The 24,447-nt window shown below is 39.7% G+C and overlaps 1 protein-coding gene across 1 annotated transcript in view; it reads left to right on the forward strand.

Annotated features, from left to right (window-relative positions):
• The first annotated feature begins 249 nt into the window (after positions 1 to 249).
• Positions 250 to 24,447, forward strand: part of MEI4 (meiotic double-stranded break formation protein 4) — a 212,859-nt gene continuing 188,661 nt past the window's right edge. The window contains exon 1 of the mRNA XM_058734521.1: positions 250 to 532. The gene's annotated coding sequence lies outside the window, so the exon portion shown is untranslated. The remainder of the gene's footprint in view (positions 533 to 24,447) is intronic.

Below are 24,447 nucleotides of genomic sequence, written 5' to 3' on the forward strand. Positions count from 1 at the left end.
TAATTTCACCTTGGGAAAAAGAAAAATTGTTTTAGAACTCAGTTTTTCCTCAGTTCTCCGAGTTCCCCCCTCCCCCAATGGCATCAATGCGTCTCTGTCCGACAGTCTCTGCAAGGATTTCTTCCTCCTCAAGGCCTCCATGTCACTGGCAAGCTCCAGAGGGCGCACTTCTTCGGAAAGCGACGGGGCGTGTCCTTTTCCCTCGCCGAGCCCTCCTTAGAGAGCTTCGGGGCGCCGTGCCGAGCCCGCTCCGGGTGACCGACTCTCCACTCACTTTCCTGGCGAGCGGCCGCGGGGCCTTCTGGGGCTTGTGGTCTCTGGGCCGTGGCCCTGCTCTCCACCCCTAAGGGTAGAAGGCAGGACGAGCTGGGCAGCGTTCCAGGCTCCCGGTCCGGCGCCGGGCCTCCAGGGCGGGCACTCAGGCTTCCCCCGCTCCGAGAGGGGGCTCAGAGTCCCAGCCCCAGCGCTTCCCTCCCCGCCTGCACTGGCTCCCGGCGGAGGGCGCCCTCCCTCCTCTGCTGGAGCCCCGAAGGTAGGTGGGGAAGCGCCCCGCAGTCTTCCCCTGCCCAGCCTCGCCGGCCGTGCTCTCTGCCCAGGTGGCCCGCGGGTGCCTTTCCCATGGCCCTGGGCTTGGACATACATTCACCCCAGTCACACGGCTGTGGAGTTACGCACGCTGTTGGGGTTTCCCTTCACTTAATTACGTCGATTGCGCCTGCATTCAAGTGCTTGGGGTTACAGGAACATTGGCGCAGAAATCTATGAATTTCTGTGTTTTGTTCCACGCCTCTGAGCATGTTTAAGCCTAGCTTGACCACCGAAATGGTTCCTGAGGCTTCGTAGAGAAGGAGGGACCTGTGTTTTGAAGCTGTTGGTAGGAATGTCAAATCATGGAATAGATCTTTTATTGATCACCCACTATATTGGAGGAACTGTATAAAGTGCTGTAGGTATCTAATTGGCACACACATGGCTTTCTCACTCAAAGACCTCACAGGCCTGTCCTGGGGATGGATATACAGGTGCCCGAGAAACATTCAGAGGAAAGGGTGAATTTGCATTAGAAGGATCAGATAAAATGCTGTAGGACAGAGAAGCTTCATGGAGAAGGGGGCATTTTAAGGAGGGATAAGTACCAGATATTTAGGAAATAGGGGCTGAAGTTGGGAATTCATTACAGATGAAGGGGTTAGTAAGCAAAGGCATGAAGTCAGGCGTGCATGGAGAAAACAATGTTTTAGTGTGTCTAGAATGTTTGAAGTGGCAGGAGAAGTTGCTTGGACTGAATTATGAAAGGCTTCTGGTAGCTTGGTAGTCTGGAATTGTGGAAACATGTTTTTGGACTTGGATTCCATCAGGATCCATAGATTATAAAGAAATGTACTGTGTTTAGTATTCATAGAATGCTCATAATGTCGAAAAAACACATAATAAGATGGACTCTGTTCACGAGATGGGTATATTTTTCAATAGTGATGTTTTTGCCAAATTAATTGCATGCACATTGATCACTTTCTTGGGCTTGTTTGTGTTTCCTTTTTCCTATTTAAAATCGAGAATTTACAGTGCATCATGTGACTGCAATAAGAGTCGCCTGGCAAAGATTTGTGAGTTGCTATCTGCTATTCTACTTGTTTTTATTTGGGAAGACTTACTGCTCCAGAAGGGTTTTAGATCGAGTGCAATAAAGAGCATGTATAATTTGGGACATGGATAATCTGGATGACTTTCAGAGCAGGGAAGTGGACCAAAATGACAAAATTCAGAGGCAAAATATGGGAGTGAGGTTCGGGAGTACAAACTGATGATAAGCATCGTTTTTATTCTTTTTATTTTTTATTTTTTTTTCATGAATGATGGAGGGCACACCAGCGTTTGGAACCAGCTTTCCAAAACCAGTATTTTGGAGGCCTTGTTAAAGCTTAGAAAATACTATCTTAAATATGTTTTTGCATATATAAAGATATTAGGAGTCCAGTGGACATTGTGGTGAAGATTGGAGAGAATATTTTAGTTCTTTCACGGGGCATGTGTATGTCACATATGCATTAAACTTCTTGAAGAAGGTACTAGAAGTTGAAGGTCAAGAGTCACAATTTAATAGAGCCAGTTAAATTAGGCCTGGTCACTTTGGAGCATTATTGAGGAAGGCATATGACTGCACTGTGAAGAATGGATTGGAAGGAGCCAAGAGATCAGTCAGAAGGTTGATGCAGTAATAAAAGCAAGATATATTAGTGATTTGAAGAAAAAGTAGACACATCTTTAGATTAGGTTATAGAATTGACAGGGAATTGTATAGAAGGATAATTGGGGGAGTAGTGTCACTAAAGTCAGAGAGCAAAGCGTTTTAAGAATAGAGGAGTGGTCATTAGGATCATATGAGTGGTCAGATGATGCAGAGAAATAGAATGAGGATTTGCAAATAGCCATAAGGTTTGACAATTAGGATGCCATTTGTGACCTTGGTAAGAACAGCTAGGTTGAGTGGGGGTGATTAGAGAGGGCTTTTTTTTTTTTTCTTTTAAAGCTGGAAGCAACCTGAGCATGGTTGTATGTTGAGAGATAAAGTCAGTACAGAAAAAGAGATTAAAAGAGAAGAGAGATGGTTGATAGAGAAGAGTTGGTATGCAAGTAGTGCATATTCTTAGAATATTGTGTGTGGTACATAAGTACAGGAAGATGTTGGCTATTTTGTCTTTTCGGTAGCATATCACAGAAAAACCAGAGCTTTCTTATATGCTTGCAGAGTACCTAGGATCTAGCTTGCTTACCTATCCATTCATTCATTAGGTCAGTCTCCTGGTATTTTTCATTGAGCACCATGTATTAGCTGTAGGGATTTCTGCTCTGAGCAGACAGATAATGAGCTCAATGGAGCTTGCTTGTCATTGAGGGACATAGACATTAAACAACTAATTAAATAGGGAATTATCCAGTTGCGGTTGTGAGAACTGATGTGAAACAAGACTATGGAATGTTAAAAGCATATGTATTAGAGGAAGTTGTCATGGTCTAAGGAAGGCATTTTCAAGGATAGAACGTTTAAGCTGGAATCTAGAAGAGATCACTCTTGTTACCTGTGAGCCAGTCCTTCTTCTTGCTGTTTCCCTGTTAGTCATCTCTTAGTTCTCTGTTCATTGTTAGGCTCAGTCGCCCCTCTCTTGAACACTTGGTGTATATTTTATCAGTGGATTGGTGGGTTGGCAAAACTTTCAGGAAACAAAACTTGGCAAGGATCTTTTCTCAATCTAGTGTTTGCTGCATCTTAGTGACTAAATATGAACTAAGTGGCCATTTAATTTTATTCATGCTACATTGATTACCGTTAGGGAAAGAAGAGGGTTTGGGCAATGGCAAGTTGATGGTCAGCCACAGCCACCACTGACTTAGCCTCTTAACATCCTTTGGAGGAACCACAAGCAGCACAGATCCTGACACTTATTAGGAATATTTGGTAACTGCCAATGATACCTAGGTTTTGTTTTCTTTGATTTAAAATTTTAATGTTCTCTTGGACAAGTGATTGGGGAAAAAGCAACTACTTATGCTTCTGTCTGTAGGGAAGTGAACATCCTCTTGCTGCTATGATTTTGCATTTATATAGCATTTGAGTGTGAGCTAAGTGCTTTTACAATCAATTTTATTATTCAGTTTAAAAGAGAGCCTACAGTCACCCCTGTCAAAATTTGTTTGGTGTTATTCAGGGAAGGGAATCTTTTATAAAACTGGCCTTCTGTGATGGGGAAAACTGATCAATCAAAAGGCTAGAAATAATAAGGGACAAGGTGAACATCATCTAAAGACAGCTGTTGATAGAAGACATTGGCCACATGGTACCTTTTTTCACAATGAAAGAAGGAAAAAAACCCCCACAAAACCAAGTAGAAATACAATCTTTCAGAAAGCCAACTCCCTCATGATTTGGTTTGTAACTGCAGTACTCAGGGATGTTTTACAAGTGAAAATATGTGTCCTTAAATCTACATCCTTAAAGTATTAGGTTTTATTTAGAGCAAGTGTTGGCAAACTTTTTCTCTACAGGGCCAGATATAAATATTTCAGGCTTTGCAAGGCCATGCTGTTTCTGTAGCAACCATACGACTCTGAAATTGTAGCACTACAGCAGCAATAGACAATACATAAGCTAATGGCCATGGCTGTTTCAATAAAACATGGTTTCTACAAGCAATGCCACCCAGATTTAGCCTGTGGGCCATTGTCTGCCAGCCTCTGATCTATAGCACTTCTGAGAATTGTTTACAGACTAGGGATGTTATAGATTAGAGTGATTGATATTCAGCTCCAAGCTCTATGAAGGCAGAGATGGACTTGTCATGTTGACTGTTGTGTCCCTGTGTCTAACACAGTGCCTGACAAGTAGGAGATGATTAAACATATGTGTTGAATAAAGGAAGGAGTAGCAAGGCTCTCTGATGGAAAATTACCTAAGGTGGGGTAAGTGGTTCTATATTCAGATTTTCAGGTTCCACATCATGTATTCTATGGTACTACCATGTTGGGTACAGCAAATATATTGCAGTTGAGTGCTTAATTCGGAGAACAAATCCAGGGAATGCTTGCAAAATGTAAAAGAGCCAGTGATACAAAATGATGGTAAAGAACAGTAGGTCTATGAGTCTCCACCAATAAAAATACATACTACATCCTTTGGAAGGGACCTGAGAGAGAATATATTCCAACCTCTTACTCAGGCTAGGGCTTTCATTATTTGCCCTGTTTTGTGTGCCTTGCTAACTAGCATTATGCTAGATAGCCTCTTTTGGTCCTCCAGATTTCTCCACCCCTCCATTCTGCTGATCCATACCACTCTCTGCTCCCTCCACAGTCCTAACAGTGGCCTGTAGGATGAAAGGTCACAGCTCCTGTCAGGTGGTCCTTTCCCCATGGTGCTGTCTCTCCTGGTTCTGGTAACTGCTTCCTCCTCTCATCCCCTTAGGCCTGGAGTAAATGAAGGATGACCTTGCCCCTTTGTGTTGTTGGCCACCAGGATATTGTGTTTCCCCCTTAGGTCACCCACACTTTTAGAAACAGTGTCTTTATTTTTTTATTTTTTTAAATGTTTATTTATTTTTGACAGAGAGAGAGACAGAGCATGAACGGGGGAGGGTCAGAGAGAGAGGGAGACACAGAATCTGAAGCAGGCTCCAGGCTCCGAGCTCTCAGCACAGAGCCCGACGTGGGGCTTGAACTCACAGACCGCGAGATCATGACCTGAACCGAAGTTGGACGCTCAACCGACTGAGCCACTCAGGCGCCCCATAGAAACAGTGTCTTTATTAAACTCTCCTTATATTACCCAAATTGTGGTGCCCTTAGCTTTCTCCTTGGACCCTGGTGGATATAGTATTCCTACCAGTTTTTCAAAGGCACCTATTGTATGTCACTGAATGACTTTTAAGTCCCCCAAAGTCAGTGACCGACCGTGGCTTCTATTTCTTACAATCACAGGATCTCAGGGTGAAAGTGATCCTGGAAGGTGAGCCATGTAACTTTTCTGTTCAGGGTTGGAGTGCATTCTGCCCCATCCTTATCAGAGCTCATTGTACCTGAACACCTTCCACAGAATTCACTACTCTTAATGTTCTCTCACACATCTTTAGCCACAACTGACTGGTAGAATATGTATAGTTAATTTCCATCCATTGTCCTTGTCTTGTTCCTTGGGGTTTCATGGAATAAGTCCAGTTTACATTCCATTCCTCTTTTCTTCAGACAGCAGGTTTCTGAGTTCCTTTACCATCTCTATCTGTTTACAAGCAGTACCTAGAACAGAATCTCTTTTTCCATCTGTTGTCTGATCATGCTCAGTTGAGAATGAGCATGATAACTTTCCGTGGAAGGCTTACTACCTCCGATGAATAGAAGGATCAATATGTCCTCTTTCCTTGTTTTGGAGATTTAAGAGGGAACGTGATCTGACTCCATTCCACATTCCCCACCTCTGCCAATTTAAGTGTTACATGTCATGTAAACAGCTATCTTTGACAATGACTTATTTTTTTCCTTGTTATTGAGTTTATATTTAAAGACTGTCTATCAAGGGAGTAAAGTAGTTTACAAATTGTAGGTCTATAGAGGGCTATGTCTACTACCCAGTTTCCTTTTGCTTTTCTTCAAATATCAAAAGTACATTGATCATCATTTAATTATTTTAGGGAGTACTATTTAAAGTATTTTACTGAACTTTTGGAGCGCCTGGGTGGCTCAATCTGTTAAGTGTCCGACTTTGGCTCAGGCGATGATCTCATGGTTCCAGAGTTCGAGCCCCATCCATATCTGGTTCTCTGCTGTCAGCACAGAGCCTGCTACAGATCCTCTGTCTCCCTCTCTCTCTTTGCTTCTCCCTGGCTCACACTCTCTCTCTGTCTCTCTGAAAAGTAAATAAACCTTTAAAAAAATAATAAAGTATCTTACTGAACTTTTCATTTAGGTTTCAAATCTGAACAGCATATATCACCAGACTCACAGATTTTTTTAGCATTTTCTTCCTTTTTTTTTTTTTTCCTGGACATTCACTCTCACTTATGCCAATTACTATATCTCTTGCATTTTGGAAATATAACAAACTATTGAAAGGCAGTATTTTTTGGTTGCTAATCAAACTGACTTTAAGGAAATGCTCTGAAGTAGGTTCTTAAGTATATCATTCATTTAAGTCAATTTTTATAATGAAAGTCCAATTTATTTTTTAACAAACCTCCAAAATATCTGTCAGCTTCTTTAATTCTTCCTTCTGATTTATTCAGTGAGCTCATTCCCCATTTCATTTTTGATTAGATTGGCTTCACTGCAGCAGAAGTCAGGAAAATAAATCCTCTTGTATTTAATGTGTGCTTTGGTTTAAGCTGGATGAGTAGAAGAATGAAAACAACCCATTAGAAAGTAATGTTGATTGTTAGAGAGAGAGAGAGAGAGAGACGTGACTTTCTAAATTTTTAATAAAATTGCTTGGAAATATATTTCAGAGGATGCTTGCCGATTGCTCCTTTTCCCATGCCTTCCTTCTATTTTCATGAATATCTGTTTCTGACAAGATTAAAAAACAAAACATACTTGTGATTCTTTTCAGATTCCTCAAATGGGTTTTACAGTAGCTGATTGTTTATGATGCATTTCTTTTTATCTCTTAGAACAATGGTAGGAGAAAGCTACTTTCTCTTCTGATCTATTTGTATACTTTATTTGAAGTTCTATTATTCATGCATTAGCGTGTATTTTATTTATTTTCTTATTTGTCTGCCTCCCCCAGTAAAAGAAAAGCTCCAAGAGAAGGGGCATACTTAGGTCCAATGGCTGGCCCAACATTTGTCAGCAGAATATAAATGGATCATGACAATCTGCCATTTTATAACGGTGCGCAAAACACTTAGGTAGTTCTCAAGAAGTTGCTGCTTCCTAAAAAAAAAAAAAAAATGTCTCTTATAAATACGGGTCCTAAATTATCCAGTTTTATAAAGATTGTTTTGTCTTTTAATTAAAAAAAAGTCCACCATCCATAATCCTTTTATTTGATAATTACTAAGCACTATTTCGTGTATGTAATGAATAGATTATAAAAAATACATATTTCCAATAAGCCTTCTTCATCAGAATCAGTTTCCCCAAGCCAAAATTATGTGCTTTACATGCTTCATGCATGCAAGTAACTATGGCATAACTGTGGATTGCAAATGAAGCAACCATTTCAGCTCCAAGACCCGCAGTACATTTTGTACTAGATGGCTGATGGTAAATAACAGTCAGATTCCCAGTTTCCCAGTATATTCCAAAAATATGACTCCGGCATAAAATCACTGAGAATGGCACTGATGCAAAGCACATAGCAGGAGGCTGGCTTCTTTAATTATTAATGTGCTTACCTCATTACCATGCCTCATTGATAAAAAGCTAAGATTTAGAACAGAATTAAAAAACAACTTCAGAGCGTAGTTCATGTGGTCTGAGTAAATGTTTGTACATTTTGTACTTTCCAGTCATTTAGTATAGATTTCTGACTAGAGTCCATTCTTCACCAGCCTAATATTGGCGTGGTGTTGGAGTCTTCCCTCACTTTTTCTCCCTCTCTTTAGTCTGGCAGCAAGCCCTACCATTCCATAAGCATCTTCCAGAGCTTCTGGTCTTCTGTGTGCTCACTTTCAGTGCCCTGGCCGAGCTCTCCTTCCAGCCCTTCTTTCGTGTGTGGTGAAAATAATCCTGAGCTCCTTCCTACCCAGCACCATTCACTTCCTAAGACACTGTTGGGATCATTTCACTCCTTCACTCAGAAGACTACGCCTGTTTCCATTTGTCCGGTCAGCACTTCCTGACTGGCTCTTAAGATCCCAACTTCCCTATCTTGTATTATTTTCCATTATTCCCTAAAATACCTTATTCTTTAGTCTCTTGGACTCCTCTCCCATAACTATATATGCCATTATCTGCTGTCTGCTTACTGACTCCATCTAAAGTGCTCTTTTGCCTGCTCTTTGCCCCTCTGAAATCTGCTCATCCTTCAGATCTCCCAGGCCTGCTTTGGAGTCTTTCTCCTCCTGTTCATGTTTGCCTATATGTGTCTCTTCTCTGAGCTCTTAATAGATTTATAGTCAGACCCATGTGGAAGTGCAGGCTTGGGAAACAGTGGGCCTGGGATTGAGTCATGGCCATGTACTAGTCTCAAGTAGACCAAACATTGCATTGAGTGTTTACTATGTTCATGATAGAGTTCATAGGGGTCACGTGCCTAAACTGATTTTATCATTTTGGGAACACCTGGATGGCTTATTCCGTTAAGTGTCCAACTTTGACTCAGGTCATGATCTCACGGTTCATGGGTTTGAGCCCTGTGTCAGGCTCTGTGCTGACAGCTAGGAGGCTGGAGCCTGCTTCAGATTCTGTGTCTCCCTCTCTCTCTGCCCCTCCCCCGCTCATGCGTGTGCGCGCTCTCTCTCTCAAAAATACACATTTTTTAAAAAGTACTATTTTGATTCCCACTTTACAGATGAGCAAACTGAGGCACAGAGAGGTTGAGCAACCTGTCCAAAGTCACTCAGCCAGGGAGGGGGCAGAGCTAGGAAGCTTGGCTCCTGAACCTGCTCTCTTCATCCCTCTCCTATGCTATTCTTGTCTTGGAAGACATATTTGAAATGACATATTTGATAGGGATTTTTAGGGTTTATTGATATGCATATTACACTTTCCTGTCTCACTGAGCAGTCTTTGGAGGAAGAAAATCTAACAGTGAGTTTAGAGTTAGTGCGCCTGCATATGTATTGTGTGTGTGCGTGTTTTGCTGTGGTGACAAGCTGGGATGGGTATCAAGGCAGGCACAAGGTAGTTTTGGGGGAGCCGACGCCTTTCCAGGTTACACTTAATTCCTACTCTCAAACCTGGAAACTATATTGTAGAAAGAATGTGTGCACAAAGATGAATATTAAAAAATACAATTTTACCACTTGTTAACTGGATATCCTTGAGAAAGCCCCCCTCTCTGAATGTTAATTTCCTGAGCTCTAAACAGTGAGACTAAATTGTACTTCACAGAATTATTAAGTGAGATGATAAAATGAGGTAATTTAATGAAGTACTGGATGTAAAGTGAATGCGCGGTGTCTACTATGCAGAGGTGTTCAAGAGGTATTTATGTTTTCCTTTGAGGCTCCATACTCCAGCCAGGCTCATGGCTTTTCTGATCTCTGCTGACGCTCTTCCGTTTGTCTCTATAGCCAAGCAGGCCCTCATTTCCACATTGCTAAAATCTCCTTAACTTCTCCTGTCTTTTCTTAGGTACTCTCTTCTTCATGAAGCTTTCTGCAACCCCTTGGCTGGAATTAATTTCCCCTTTCTGTGAAGTATTTCACTTCTGACCTCTTTATCGTAGTCATCTGTGTACTGTATGGCTTCATCTTTCCCACTGAGCCCAGTGCTAGAAATAATAAAAGATGAAGACCCAGTCCATGCCTCTGATGAGCTCACTTGTTGTCAGGGTAGAGAGACCCCCACATGACTGGTGATACTACTTTATGGTAAGATTTCCAGAGTGCTGTGGAAATGCAGAGAAGGGCACAGTTAACAGAGCCAGGGGGAGGAAGGAAGGAACAGGAAGTCTAGAAGATTTCAGACACTGGAGGTTGAACTGGGCCTTAAAGGGTAAGGGAAGAGTCTGCAGACAGGGGATAAGGAAAGGGTGCTTCTGTCACGGAGTGAACATCATGGACAAAGGTGCATAATCATGAGAGCATGAGGTTTGTTCTGAAGCCACAAGTCCTCTGTGGCTAATTGCCCAGGGGCACGGGAGAGAAGTCAAGCTAGAGGGTAGCAGTGTTTTTGGTTTTCAACAAATCAGTTGTGTGACAGATCTAGCTTCAAAGCAATTTTGAAAAAAAAATACATGTTGAATTGTTTCTTCATTATGTCCATTTGAACCATCATGGAGACTGACCAACAACTTATACTATTTTGGGTGCATGAAGAGAAAGGTTCAAGTGTTGTGACTGATTATGTTCATTGCCAAATTGGAGGCTAAGTGCTGAGTGCCACTGAAGAGCGATTTTGCCGAGTCAGAGAATAATCAAAAGAGGCTCAATATTATGATGTTATGATGTTATGATGGGTATAGGAGATTTGACAGGATTTTGCTTACTTCAGATCCTTGGCGGGTGAGTCAGGAAAGTCGGCTTTATACTGTTTTGCTTTCAAGAGTGGACCTGGGCTTCATAAGCAGAAGTTATAGAGTGTCTGGAAGGAGTTTCTCAGAACTGACCATTAGGTAATCCGATTTTTAATACTGTAATGTCCATGGGGACCAAGTTGGACTCCTGATTCCGTCATTGGGTGACAGATGGGATCATTTCTTCAGACACCAAGCTCTTAGGAGTCCATTACACATGTTCAACACTGTTTTGGTATTCAATATATTTTATTATATTTGAAATCTATTAAAATAGATGATCTGTGTCAAAATATACTAATTTAATGTGTGTACATGACAGACAATATGGGAAGATGAAAAGTTTTAGAATCAAATTGTATCTTCATTTCCATAATATTATGTGACTGAATAAGTTACTCTCTGAGCCCACTTGCATGTTGAAAAAGCAGGGATAATAGGAATTATATCACAGGGTTATTGGAAGGATCAAATATGATGGATATGAATCCATATATATATTGTTGCATCATGCAAGTACTGTTAGTGAAGGTACTTTTTTTCCTTTTCTGTATTGTGTCTTACTTACTATGACTTTCTAACAGCACTGAGCACCCAGAAATAAAATATAGTGACATCACCCAAGTTTTTTTCTAAAGTGGAGGCTTCCTTTCATCACTGAGGTCTATTCTTGAATGTTTTCCCATTGAATAATAAATGTCAGTTTATCCAGAAGGGCAAAGGAGTGATGGCAAGTTAATCTAAAGTTGTAACTCACTCTCCACCATCTAGAGGCATCTCCAGATTACAGCGTTACAGATATTACTTTCTGTGGTTATTTCTCCTTCACTTTATATTAATACAGACATATATGCATAAAATACTTGGCCTTAATAAAAATCTGGAATACTTATGCTCATTAATATCTAATTTAAAAGTTACCCTGAGTTTCCTAGTTTAGCTCCTTAATTTTGAAAAAGAAAGCCTGTGTAAATGTGTGTGTGTATGTGTGTGTACACACACATGTACACTTGAGTATTTGCGTATACACACACACATTGAATACGGCTGCAGATTGTTAGGTGTTCTTTCTCCTGCTGAAAGACTTTAAATTGTTCATAATTGTTTTAATTAAGAAAATGTTGATTTTTCTTTCATTAGTTTTAAATTCGTGTATCAAATGTTTAAAAGATTTCTGTATATCCTATTAATGAAGAGAGACATAATATGAAATGATTAGTCTAAGAGGCTGACTGTTTATGTGTTTATTATGACTATTATTGTTAGTATCATCATGTTGTAATTTACTCTGCTGTTACAATTCAGCTTTGGACATTGAACTCTTCTTGCCACTGAGTAAGATTAAAACAGAGAGAGAAATTCGCACACATCTTATATATATACATTTTGTACACAGGCTTCCCAGTATATTTACCTATTAGGCTAAATGTCACTGAGTTTTTACTCTGTGCCAGGCACTGTGTTAAGTACTTTACATGGGTTATATATGTCATTGAATTCTCTCAATAACCCCTATGAAGCAGCTTCTGTATTTGCCTTTTTTTTCAGATAAGCAAACTGAGGCTTGCAGGGGTTGAGTGCACAAAGCTTAATACTTATAAGTGGTGGAGACTGGATTTTAGTGAAGCTGTCTGATTTCACAGCTGGAACTTTTCACTGTACACCACACTGCCCCGATGCTTGTATAGTTGCGGACTCGGAATTGGGTAAGACCAGTCAATCGACGTAGCTTTCACATCAGTGTAGAAATCTGTCTTCATCTCAGACAGATGGCCATTCTGCCTCTGCTTGAGTAACTCCAGTAATTGGAATTTCATAACTTCACAGGATAGCCCATTCCATTGTTGGACAGCTCCTATACTGGCACTTCCAGTATTCATCTATTTATTGGAAACTTGTCTCCCTGTAATTTCCATGCACTTGTCCTAGTTCTGCCTTCTGGAGGATTATTGAACACCTCTCTTCCCTCTTTGGTCTGGCAGCCTTTCAGATGCTGCTGTGCGCAGAGTCTTCTCTTTCTACAGCAACTCCATGTGCTGTCTCCAGAGCCCTTGCTCTTGCAATCACCCATTCTGACCATCCTGTTTCATCGGTTGCTGCTGATGAGTTGTGGTATATAGAGCTGGACGCAGCAGTGTGGCAACTTAGGTACAGTGGAAAGACTGCTGGACTGAGCTGTAGCACCTAGGTTAAGGTGTCAGCACTACTAACTGTGTGACCTTGGGCAAGTGGCAAAAGACCTGAGCTTCAGACCCTCACTCATAACATAGGAATAATAATTTCCTTAAAATACAGCAGTATGGTGCTGGGAAGAAGCTCCGTGTATCATGGCCCTGGCCTCAGGCCTGTCAGCTTCCCTCTCTTTGGCCTCTTCTTCTACACTCTTCCATGTCAGCATAACGTTGTTTACTTACCTCCCTTTGCATCTTTGTTCAAAAGTCATCTGCCAATTGAGGCCCTTCTTGAGTACTGTATTTAAAATTGCAACCAATCCCTTACTGTCTCCCTCCATCTTACCTGCATGAGTTCTCTCAGCTGTGTTCATCACAATTTGGCACACATGTATTTTACTCATTTATTTTGTGACTCCGTCCACTAGACTGTGAGCTCAGGAACTCACCTGTTTCCATCACTGCTATATTCTCTGGACATAGGAGGCAATCGAAAAATACTTACTGAATAAATGAATGAGTTACCATCATGTTTCTGTTTCTGGTGTAGAGTATAGTTGGCACATTTACAAATTGTTCTTTTAAAATTTTTACTTTAAAATTTTTTTTAATTTTTATTTTAGAGAGAGAGCATGAGTGGGGGAAAGGAGCAAAGGGAGAGAGAGAGAGAATCTCAAGCTTGATCCCACGATCCTGGGATCATGACCTGAACCGAAATCAAGAGTTGGACACTCAACTGAGTAAGCCACAGGCACCCCTTAATTGTTATTTTAATGATTCAATTTCATAAATTAATTGGTCAGTCAATTTCCTTGTGCTACAAGGGTATTTTCTGACAGAACAGTTATCTGAGCTAGACTCCTGGAGTAAAATAGAATTTTCAAATTAAGAAATGTTACTGAAAATGAAAAAAAAAATTATCACTGTCTTCAGTTTCTAATGACTCAGGGTTATAGTTTGGTGGGTAAATGAATATAAATTTTTATTTTAAAATAGCAATTGCTCACTGAATTTCCTGTTAATGTGCTCACTATAGCTATTCGCCATCCTGATTTCTGATCCGTAGTGTATCTTACAACCACAACTTTTGTCTCATAGTACACAGCCCTACCTAGTTGGCTGTTTCTGCATTAATATGTTTTTGTTTGTTTTGTTTTGTTTTGTTTTGAGTTCATGGATGGAGGATAAGACAGAAGTGCAGATGTATTTAGGCCGTACAGATAGGAGACTAAGTAGGGCCAGAGAGGTGCTGGGATCTCAGCTTGCCTCCCAGTGTGAACAGAGTCTAGGAACCATGCTACCTGCCTAGACATGGATCTCAAGGTTGGGTTAGTAAAACCTTATTCATCTATTTGAAGTAGATTGTGGGGTTAAGATTCCTGGGGTTGCAAGGAGTGCTGAATTTCCAGACTGATTGTTGTCGTCTGTGGTTTAGTGACTTGTACATTGAGCTAACTGGTTGCCTGGTCTTAATGGACTAAACAATTGAAGTCAGCAAAACATCTGATTGTAACAGGTGATGCGTCTACTGGCAGGCTGAAGAGGGAAGAATTTCCTCTCACACAGCAGAGTCGTGTCTTGGGACGTAGGGGAAAAAAAAAGATACTCTTTCCTTACCCAGGAGAGTTGTCTCTAGATCTATGAATTATTGACATGCTTTCTTGTTGTTAAGCGTTTGCACGTCTACTGAGATCAAATAATGCTGTCAGCAGCTAGTGCTGAGTCCAACTCTTCTGATTTGAAATCTGCAGAATCATGTTTGGTAAGAATGCCTGAAAAATTCCGCAGCTCCTTATTTGAACTTATTTTTAATTTGCTCTAAAGTGTATTTGAATCACAAAGGAGCTTTCAGCAGAATGCTATAAATCTGTCATTGCTAAATACCAAAGCATTGCAAATACACTTGGCATGGGAAAATAATGTCCACATGAATGCATTGTTTATTTATGTCTCATGTTTTAAATGGGAAAGGGAATATGTTTTAGAAGAATCTGTATTTGTGGTAGATGTATGAAAATGTCTTTATGATTTTACAAAATATGGGAATGAAACAAAAATAATTCCACTGGAGACATCACAGGTACAAGGCCAATGTAAACTTTTAATTAATAACAACAATTATGATAAAGGCTTTTGTTAAGTAAACAATTACCCTTGTCTAGGGAAGTGAACAGTTTGGGCACAGAATTGACTAATTGTTTTTCTAGTTATACCAGAACTGCATTTGGATTCCAGCTTACTAATTGGATGTCAAGGAGACGTTGATCAATGTAATGGTTAAACTAATAAAATTGGGTAGGAGAGCACAAAATTAGGAATCATGTGGTTCCAAGACTCATTTCTCCCGTCCTAATAAATAGTAGCATAATGGCATAGCTGTAATGGTAGTAACCGTCCTAGTAGTGATAAAAATAACAATCCTTGAGTGCTTACCATATGCCAGGTACTATCTCATATGCTTTACAATCATGTTTTACTTGAGTCTGCAGAACAGTCATATGAGAATATTACTAATATATTTTCCATTTTATGGATAACGTGAGATGCAGAAATTACTTTGTCATTCAGTTGGCAAAGGACAGAGCTGGGTTCAGCTTGCAGTCCCTTCATTCTGAAGTCTGGGCCTTGGCTCTGCGACCCAATCCAACTGAGAATATACCTACTTATTCAGACCCTCTTGGGGGTGTGGGTGGAGGAGTGAAAAAGGGGAAGGCGGGGGCGCCTGGGTGGCTCAGTCGGTTAAGCGTCCGACTTCAGCTCAGGTCACGATCTCACAGTCCGTGAGTTCGAGACCTGCGTCGGGCTCTGGGCTGATGGCTCAGAGCCTGGAGCCTGCTTCTGATTCTGTGTCTCCCTCTCTCTCTGCCCCTCCCCCGTTCATGCTGTGTCTCTCTCTGGCTCAAAAATAAATAAACGTTAAAAAAAAAATTAAAAAAAAAAAGAAAAAGGGGAAGGCGACATAGGCCCTGAGTTACAAGGAACTTAATCCTACCAGAAAGAAAAGACAAAAGCAGATGGTTATTGATTAAGTGCCAGCGTGAGTGGTTCGGTTGACAGGTACCCCAGTTGTTGGAAAAAGGGAGAATTACTATGGGCTGAAGTGGTTAGGGAAGGCTTTCTGGAAGAAGTGGACTTTGGCTTATGCCTTAAGTGACATAAAAGCTTTTTGCCAAAACACATCGTATCCTTTAGTGTTCAGATTCTGATAAGAATTTTATGAATGGCAGCCTAATTCTAGCCTTGTTTATCTTTAAAGAGCTTTTGGGACCCTTTTTTATTTTTTATTTTTATTTTTTTATTTAAAACAAAAATTTTTAACGTTTATTTATTTTTGAGACAGAGAATGAACAGGAGAGGGGCAGAGAGAGAGGGAGACACAGAATGTGAAACAGGCTCCAGGCTCTGAGCTGTCAGCACAGAGCCCGATGCAGGGCTCGAACTCACAGACCGTGAGATCATGACCTGAGCCAAAGTCGGACGTTTAACCGACCGAGCCACCCAGGCGCCCCCTTTTGGGACCTTTTAAACAGTTCTAATATGTGTATATGGTTGACCCTTGAACAATGTGGGAAATGGGGGCCCTGATCTTGCTACACAGTTGAAAATTTGAGTATAACTTTTGACTCTCCCAAAACTTAATTGCAAATAGCCTACTATTGACTAGAAGCCTTACTGATAATATAGTCAATTAACACATATTTTGTATGTTATATGTATTATATACTGTATTCTTAAAATGTTATTTTTTAGTATTTTTTAATTAATTTTTTAAGCTTATTTATTTTGAGAGAGAGTGAGCGCGAGCGGGGGAGGGGGAGAGAGAGGGAGAGAGGGAGAATCTCAGGCAGGCTCCCTGCAGGCCAGTGTGCAGAGCCCAATGCAGGAACTCAAACCATGAGATCATGCTTACCCAACCTCCCAGGCACTCTGAGTATGGTGAGATTTTTAATAAATGTTCAATTTCTTTAACAGAGGGCTACTGAGAATTCTTTGTCTTCTTTTGTCAGTGTTGGTCAGTATATTTCACTGTAAATTCTCTAATTTATTAACATAGATTGTTCATAATTTTGCATGAGTTTTTTAAAAAATTTAATTCTGAGGTTCCACAGGGTGGCTCAGTCAGGTAAGCACCTGACTCTTGATTTGGGCTCAGGTCATGATCTCACAGTTGTGGGATTGAGCCCTACTGCATTGGGCTCTGCACTGACAGCACAGAGCCTGCTCGGGGTCCTCTCTCTGCCCCTTCCCCACTCACGCTCTTTCTCTCAAAAATAAATAAACATTTGAAAAAAATAAAATTTTTAATTCCAATGTACTTAACATATGTGTTCTATTCCTTTCAGGTGTACAATATAGGGGTTCAACAATTCCATGTATTACTCAGTGCTCATCAGGATAAGTGTACTGTTAATCCACTTCACCTATTTGCCTGCCTCACCTCCATTCTGGGAACTATTTATTCTCTGTGTTTAAGAATCTGTTTTTTTGGTTTCTCTCTCTTTCTCTCTCTCTTTTTCCTTCGTTAGTTTGTTTTGATTCTTCAATTCCACATATCAGTGAAATCGTATGGTGTTTGTCTTTCTCTGACTGGCTTATTTCACTTAGCATTGTATTCTCTACATCCATCCATGTTGTTGCAAATCATAAGATTTCGTTCCTTTTTGTACACACACACACACACATATATATATACACATACACACACACATATATATATATACACACACACACATATATATATAAATACACACACACACATATATACACATACACACACACACACACACATATATATATATATATACATACACACACACACATATATATATAAATACACACACACACACACATATATATATGTATATACACATACCACATCTTCTTTATCCATTGATCTGTCAATGGACACTTGGGCTGCTTCCATAATTTGTCTATTGTGAAGAATGCTACAATAAACATAAGGTTGCACATATCCTTTTGAATTACTGTTTTCATATTCTTTGAGTAAAGACCCAGTAGGGTAATTTTATTTTTAATGTTTTGAGGAACTACCATACTGCTTTCTACCATGGCTGCACCAGTTTGTATTACCACCAACAGTATATGAGGGTTCCTTTTTCTCCACATCCTGGCCAACACTTGTTTCTTGTGTTTTTGATTTTAGGCATTCTGATAGGTCTGAGGTGATATCTCATTTTGGTTTTGATTTGCATTTCCTTGATGATGGAAAATGTTAAGAATCTTTTCATGTGTCTGTTGGCCATCTATTTCCTTTGGAGAAATGTCTGTTCACATCTTTTGCCCATTTTTAAATTGGATTATTTGTTTTGGGGGTTTTCAGTTGTACACATTTTTTAATATATTTTAGATACAAATCCTTTATTAGATACGTCATTTGCAGATATCTTCCCGCATTCAGTAGGTCGTCTTTTAGTTTTTTTTATGTTTCATTTGCTTTGCAGAAGCTTTTTATTTTGATGTAGTGCCAGTAATTTATTTTGCGTTTGTTTCCCTTGCCCCAGAAGACATACCTAGAAAGATGCTGTTATGGCCAATCTCTGAGAAATTATTGCCTGTGCTCTGTTCTAGGATTTTTATGTTGCACATGTCACAGTTAGGTGTATCACCATTTTGAATTTATTTTTGTATGGTGTAAGAAAGTAGTCCAGTTTCATTCTATTGTATGTAGATGTAGCTGTCCAGTTTCCCAAAAGCAATTATTGAGGAGACTTTTTCCCATTGCATATGCTTGCCTCCTTTGTCAAAGATTAATTGACCATCTAATTATGGGTTTGTTTCTGGGCTTTCTATCCTTTTCCAGTGACCTATGTGTCTATTTTTGTGCTAATGCCATACTGTTTTGAATACTATAGCTTTGTAATAAACTTGAAGCCTGGAATTGTGATGCCTCCAGCTTCGCTTTTCTTTTTCAAGATTGCTTTGGCTATTTGGGGTCTTTTGTAGTTCCATACAAATTTTCAGACTGTTTGTCCTAGTTTTGTAAAAAATGCTGTTGGTATTTTAATAGAGATTGCATTAAATCTGTAGATTGCTTTGGATAGTATTGACATTTTAAAATTATTTGTTCTTCCAATCCATGAGCATGGAATGTCTATTTGTTTGTATCATCTTTAATTTCTTTCATCAGTGTTAGAGTAGAGGCTTTTCATCTCTTTGGTTAAGTTTATTCTAAGTGTTTTATTATTTTTGGTAATTTTGCATTCATTTTTTAATCGCTAGAGGATATACAGGAAATTCTTTCTGTTATTCCTGATCTTGGTATGATGGTGCTATTTCTCTTTTTTTCTCGATAAGTCCTAGACATTTGTTAATTTTTTTTAAATTTTTTTTAACGTTTATTTATTTTTGAGACAGAGAGAGACAGAGCATGAATGGGGGAGGGTCAGAGAGAGGGAGGCACAGAATCTGAAACAGGATCCAGGCTCTGAGCAGTCAGCACAGAGCCTGACGCCGGGCTCGAACTCATGGACTGTGAGATCATGACCTGAGCCGAAGTCGGACGCCTAACCAACTAACCAACTGGAGCCACCCAGGCGCCACTAGACCTTTATTAATTTTATTAATCTTTTTTAAAAATTAACTTTGCCTGCTAATTTTCTTGATTGCAATTTCCTACTTAATTGCATTCTGGTTATATCTTTATGACATCCTTCCTTTCACTTCCTCTGGTTTTTTTTGTTATTATTTTTCTAATTTTCTAATGTAGAAATGTAGGTCATTGAATTTAAACCTTTCTTCTTTTATAAAATAGATACTTGAAGCTATTATTTTTTTACAAGCTGTTTTAGTTTCCTTTCTTAAAGTTTAATAAGTTGTGTTTTCATTATTCTTCAGTTTTAAATATACTCTAATTCTGTTTATAATTTTTTCTTTGTCCCTTATTTTATTTAGAAATGTGTGGTTTGTTTTCCAAATATTTGAGAGATTTTTCTAGACATTTATAATTGTTTTTCTTGTCTTAGAGAACATGTTTTCTAAGATTTCAATCTTTTGAAATTTAATGAGACTTGCTTTGTCTCAGCATATGATCTGCTTTGTTGAATATCCCATGTGAACTTTTATAAGCATCAATTGGTTCAGGATGGTTGGTAGTATTTTTCAAATCTTTTATATCATCATCATTACTCTTCAGGATTTAGTTGCTCTATCAATTGCTGAAAGAAGTGTGTTGAAATTTTCACATATGATTGTGCATTTGTCACTGTCCCTCACATTCTTTCAGTTCTTCTTCATGTATTTGGAAGTTCTATTATTGTCATTATGTGCATACACATTTAGGATTGTTCATCTTCCTGATTACTTGACCTTTTTAAAATCATAGGAAATGTTTCTCTAATCTCTGGTAATATTTTCTTGTCATGAAGTTTCTTTTGTCTGATATAGAGGCAGTCCATATTTCTTACGTTTGCTATTTGTATTTTCAATCCATCCTTGTCTGAAAAAAGTTAATTACCTTAGCCTACATATTTGTACTTTAGCCCTTCAGACACAGATCAAATAACTTAGAGCATCTAGGTAGAAGTTTTCTTTTGAGATAAATTGCCAAATATATATGTAAGTTAGTGAATATTCTTTATTTTCTATATTTCAGTAAAATTGGTAAGGGGATAAAATTCAACTCTATTTTCTTGTAGTAATTGAAAGGACAAATAGATTTAGGCATAGAAAGTCTGACGAGTTAAAGATCTGAATTTCTTTTATAGCATGAGCTACTTTGAGAAATTCCTATGGCTTAAACAAAGAACTTTAATTGATTACCCTGGAGTAAAACTGAACACTGATATAGCTAAGGCTGGTTACTGATACAGCTAAGGCTAGTAACCAAATGAGTATCCCATTTATAAGATGAAATATATTGATATTATTTTCAATGAAAGACCTCTTTTGTGGTTAAAAAATAGCATGTTAAAAAGGTTCTAGAAATTCTTTTTTTAATTTTTTTTTTAAATCTTTATTTATTTTTGAGAGAGAGAGACAGAGCACAAGCGGGGGAGGGACAGAGAAAGAGGGAGGCACAGAATCGAAAGCAGGCTCCAGGCTCCAAGCTGTCAGCACAGAGCCCAACGCAGGGCTCGAACCCATGAACAACAAGTTGGGCGCTTGCAAGTAAGCCGAAGTTGGACACTTAACCAATGAGCCACTCAGGCGCCCCTAGAAATTCTTAATACAAATGGCATTACTTAAAAAAGAAAAAATAGACACTCATGCAGTGGTGTTCTGCCTATATTTTCCATGGACACCAAAGTTCAAGCCTGGCCATGGTGTCATTATGAGGCCGTTTCTTGGCTATCATGAATTTGGGTTGATAATCTCGGGTTGGTCAGATCTAAATTTTAAGGAGGACAGCAAGTTCTGATGGGTAGGAGAAACGGAGTTTGGGAAGTTTGATATAGCTGCCTGGGAAAATTAGACAAAAGTTAGGCCACAAGACTGCTGATGCTTCTGACCTTGAATGGTTCCTGTTACATGAGTGGAGATAGGTATTGGTTACAATGGTGGAAGGAAAGCTGGGGGCCCATTCCTGCTCCAGATGCCATTACCTGGTGCCAGGGACAAGTGCCTTATGCTGTTTTTTGTTGTGCTGTTCTTCTGGAATGGCCTGCAGTTTCTTCTGATATTCCTCAGTTGGTTAGGAGTTGTTGTAGTGGTACTAAGTGAGGCAACATGAATCCAGTGAACTGACAGGTTCTTGGTAGAGAAGAGCATTGTATTGATACAGGATGCACATTCTGTGTTGTGTCTGATTTCAGAGTCTACAATGCCATAGGACTAGGTTGAGAGTCTGGGATGGAGCAGGTGGGATGTTGATGAAACAGTTGTAGATGAAAGCCTGAAAGACCAGTCTTTAGTGATGGCTTGCCTGCAACAAAGGCTTTGTGTGTTTATTGTCTGGAGCATGTTGAGGGGCTGAGTTTAAAGCGACAAAAATTCAGAGGACATCATGTGTGAGAGGATGTCGAGAATCAATGTGCTCAGTATTTGTGAAGCCTTCCCTCTCTTTTAGTAGGTTATTTTAGGCTAATAAAAGTAGAATTCTATTACTTTCTAATGCTTATTTATTTTTGAGAGAGAGAGAAAGGGACAGAGCACAAGCAGGGGACGGGCAGAGAGAGAGGGAGACATAGAATATGAGGCAGGCTCCAGGCTCTGAGCTGTCAGGACACAGCCCAATGCAGGACTTGAACTTATGGACTGTGAGATCATACTTGAGCCAATGTCAGATGCTTAACCAACTGAGCCACCTGGGCACCCTTATTAAATGTAAATCTAAGTAGAATGTAGCAGAAGTATTAGATTTATTTGTAAAATGAAGCCTGTGAGGAGCATGAAGCATTGTCAGTTGTCTGAAATTCGTGGTGGTCACCTTGGTGAGATTTCAGTGAGGGAGAGAGATGAGAATTGAGGCACTTTTTCAGCCTTAAGGAAAGTTCTGTGGAGTTTCTCGCACTTTCTTGGCTTCACGTATTAAGTATGCACAGATGGGAAGTATAGAAGATACTATGTTATAGCAGTTAGAAAACAAATCTGATTTCCAAAATGGGACTTTTTTGGGATAGGGCTGTTTACTTCTTCCAGGAGACTCTGCCTCACCACCTCCTTCCTTAGTCTTCTGTTTTCCCTGCAGCTCAGGCCCTGGCTCCATGGGTCTCCAGCAACCAGCTGTTCCTCTCCCCTGGTATTGGCTGACCTTTCTCAGTTGCGTCCTCTGGCTCTTTCTTTGGCTTCTGGTTTCATCCTAGAGTCTTCCTCATTTTCTGACACATAACTTTTTCCATTTCCAGAGTATAGCCGCATACAGATTCCAAATTTGTGGAGTTTATGGGTTTGAGTTCTGTAGATTATCAGGTTTTTTAATATACCTAGTGAGAACAAGAGGTTTGTTTTTGTGATGAGGATTATGTCCATATCCATGTGTGAAATACCAGTGTAACTAGGAAACACCTGCAGTCCTTCTGAATTATATTTTAAAACATGTGTTAATACTAGATATCAGGTCTTTTTCCCTTCTGAGAATTTATGCAGTGGAAGATGGTTGAGGATTGTGCTATATATACATGACTTTGCATTTCTGAATCAGTGTACTTTTTGCTGCCTTATAAAATGTGTGTGATGCATTTTTCCCACATGAAATTCTGCAACATCTCTTTCTGGAATCCAGAGAAAATCTTGTCTGTGACAAAAAAAAAAAAAAATCATTGAGGTTTCAAAAGGGAGGGTGGGATTTGCATAAAAAGAAAGTGTGAAGAGACTCTGGAGACAATTAAAATCTAGGATTAGTTAACTTTTTCAGCAAGAGGAAAATGCAAGGATCCTTTTATCTTTACTTGCCTCTTGTCCTCAACAGATTCTCTTTGCTGGGAAGGGTTTTAAAGGCCCCCTTAATAAAGTGGAGAGATTTGAAATCTTGAGTAACTCCTGATTCTTTTATGTAAAATTTCACGTGATGTTAATCTGCTGAGCACTTCACAGTAAGTGTGTGCTGAAACTATAACAATAATTAGAGAATTTTCAGCTGGATCTAATCCAAAAATCAGATGTCAGACCTTGTCCAAACTTTACTGAAATTAATTATCCAGAAAATCTTGTGATATCTCACTGTTCTGGCATTGCCATAACTCTGCCCTGTCCCGGACTGATATTTGATAATTGCATATTCCATCATCATAGTACATAGGAACTTCCTCCTGTACTCACTTTGTCCTATCATATTCATCTCAGTGATTTAGGGAATGTTCTTCCATTTCTTGATTTATGAGGAAGGCAAGTATTTATTATAGGGTTCACATGACCTTAAATCTGGCTTTTTTCCCTTATAACTTACCCTCTTATATAAACCTGTGTATGAACTAGATTTTAGCTTTCTTGTATTTTCTTTTTTTATATAATTTTTTTAAGTTTATTCATTTTGAGAGAGAGAGAGAGAGAGAGAGCACGCAATCATGTGGGAGAGGGGCAGAGAGAGAGAGGGAGAGAGATAAATCCCAAGCAGGCTCTGCCCTGACAGTGCAGAGCCCGATATGGGGCTCGAACTCATGAACTGTGAGATCATGACCTGAGCTGAAGTCAAGAGTTGGGCACTTAACCTACTGACCCACCCAGGCGCCTCAAATGTTTTTATTTATTTATTTTGAAAGAGAGAGAGAGAGAGAGTCCACGCATGCACTAGTGGGGGAGGGGCACAGAGAGACGGGGGGGGGGGGAGAGAGAGAGAGAGAGAGAGAGAGAGAGAAAGAGAGAGAGAGAGAGAGAGAATATCCCCAGTAGCCTCTGCACTGTCAAAGCAGAGCTTGACATGGGGCTCCAACTCAAGAACTAGGAGATCGTGATCCAAGCTGAAGTTGAACAGTTAAACAACTGAACCACCCAGGTGCCCCTCTTGTATTTTCTTTACTCAAGGATTATTTTGGTGAAAGTTTAAGGGTATACTGTAGAAACGTGTAAGTTTAGAGGGAGTAGATTCACTAGAAGTAGTCAGGAAAGGATGTGTCACAGAGTCAAGAGAAACTGATGTGACCCTTCAGGTTAACTAGAAATTACGCTCCTAATCCATTCTCCCTCTAGTGCCATGCTCCCTGGTATGTGATT

The sequence above is a fragment of the Neofelis nebulosa genome, chromosome 6, assembly GCF_028018385.1.
Source record: "Neofelis nebulosa isolate mNeoNeb1 chromosome 6, mNeoNeb1.pri, whole genome shotgun sequence".
Classification (NCBI taxonomy): Eukaryota; Metazoa; Chordata; class Mammalia; order Carnivora; family Felidae; genus Neofelis; species Neofelis nebulosa.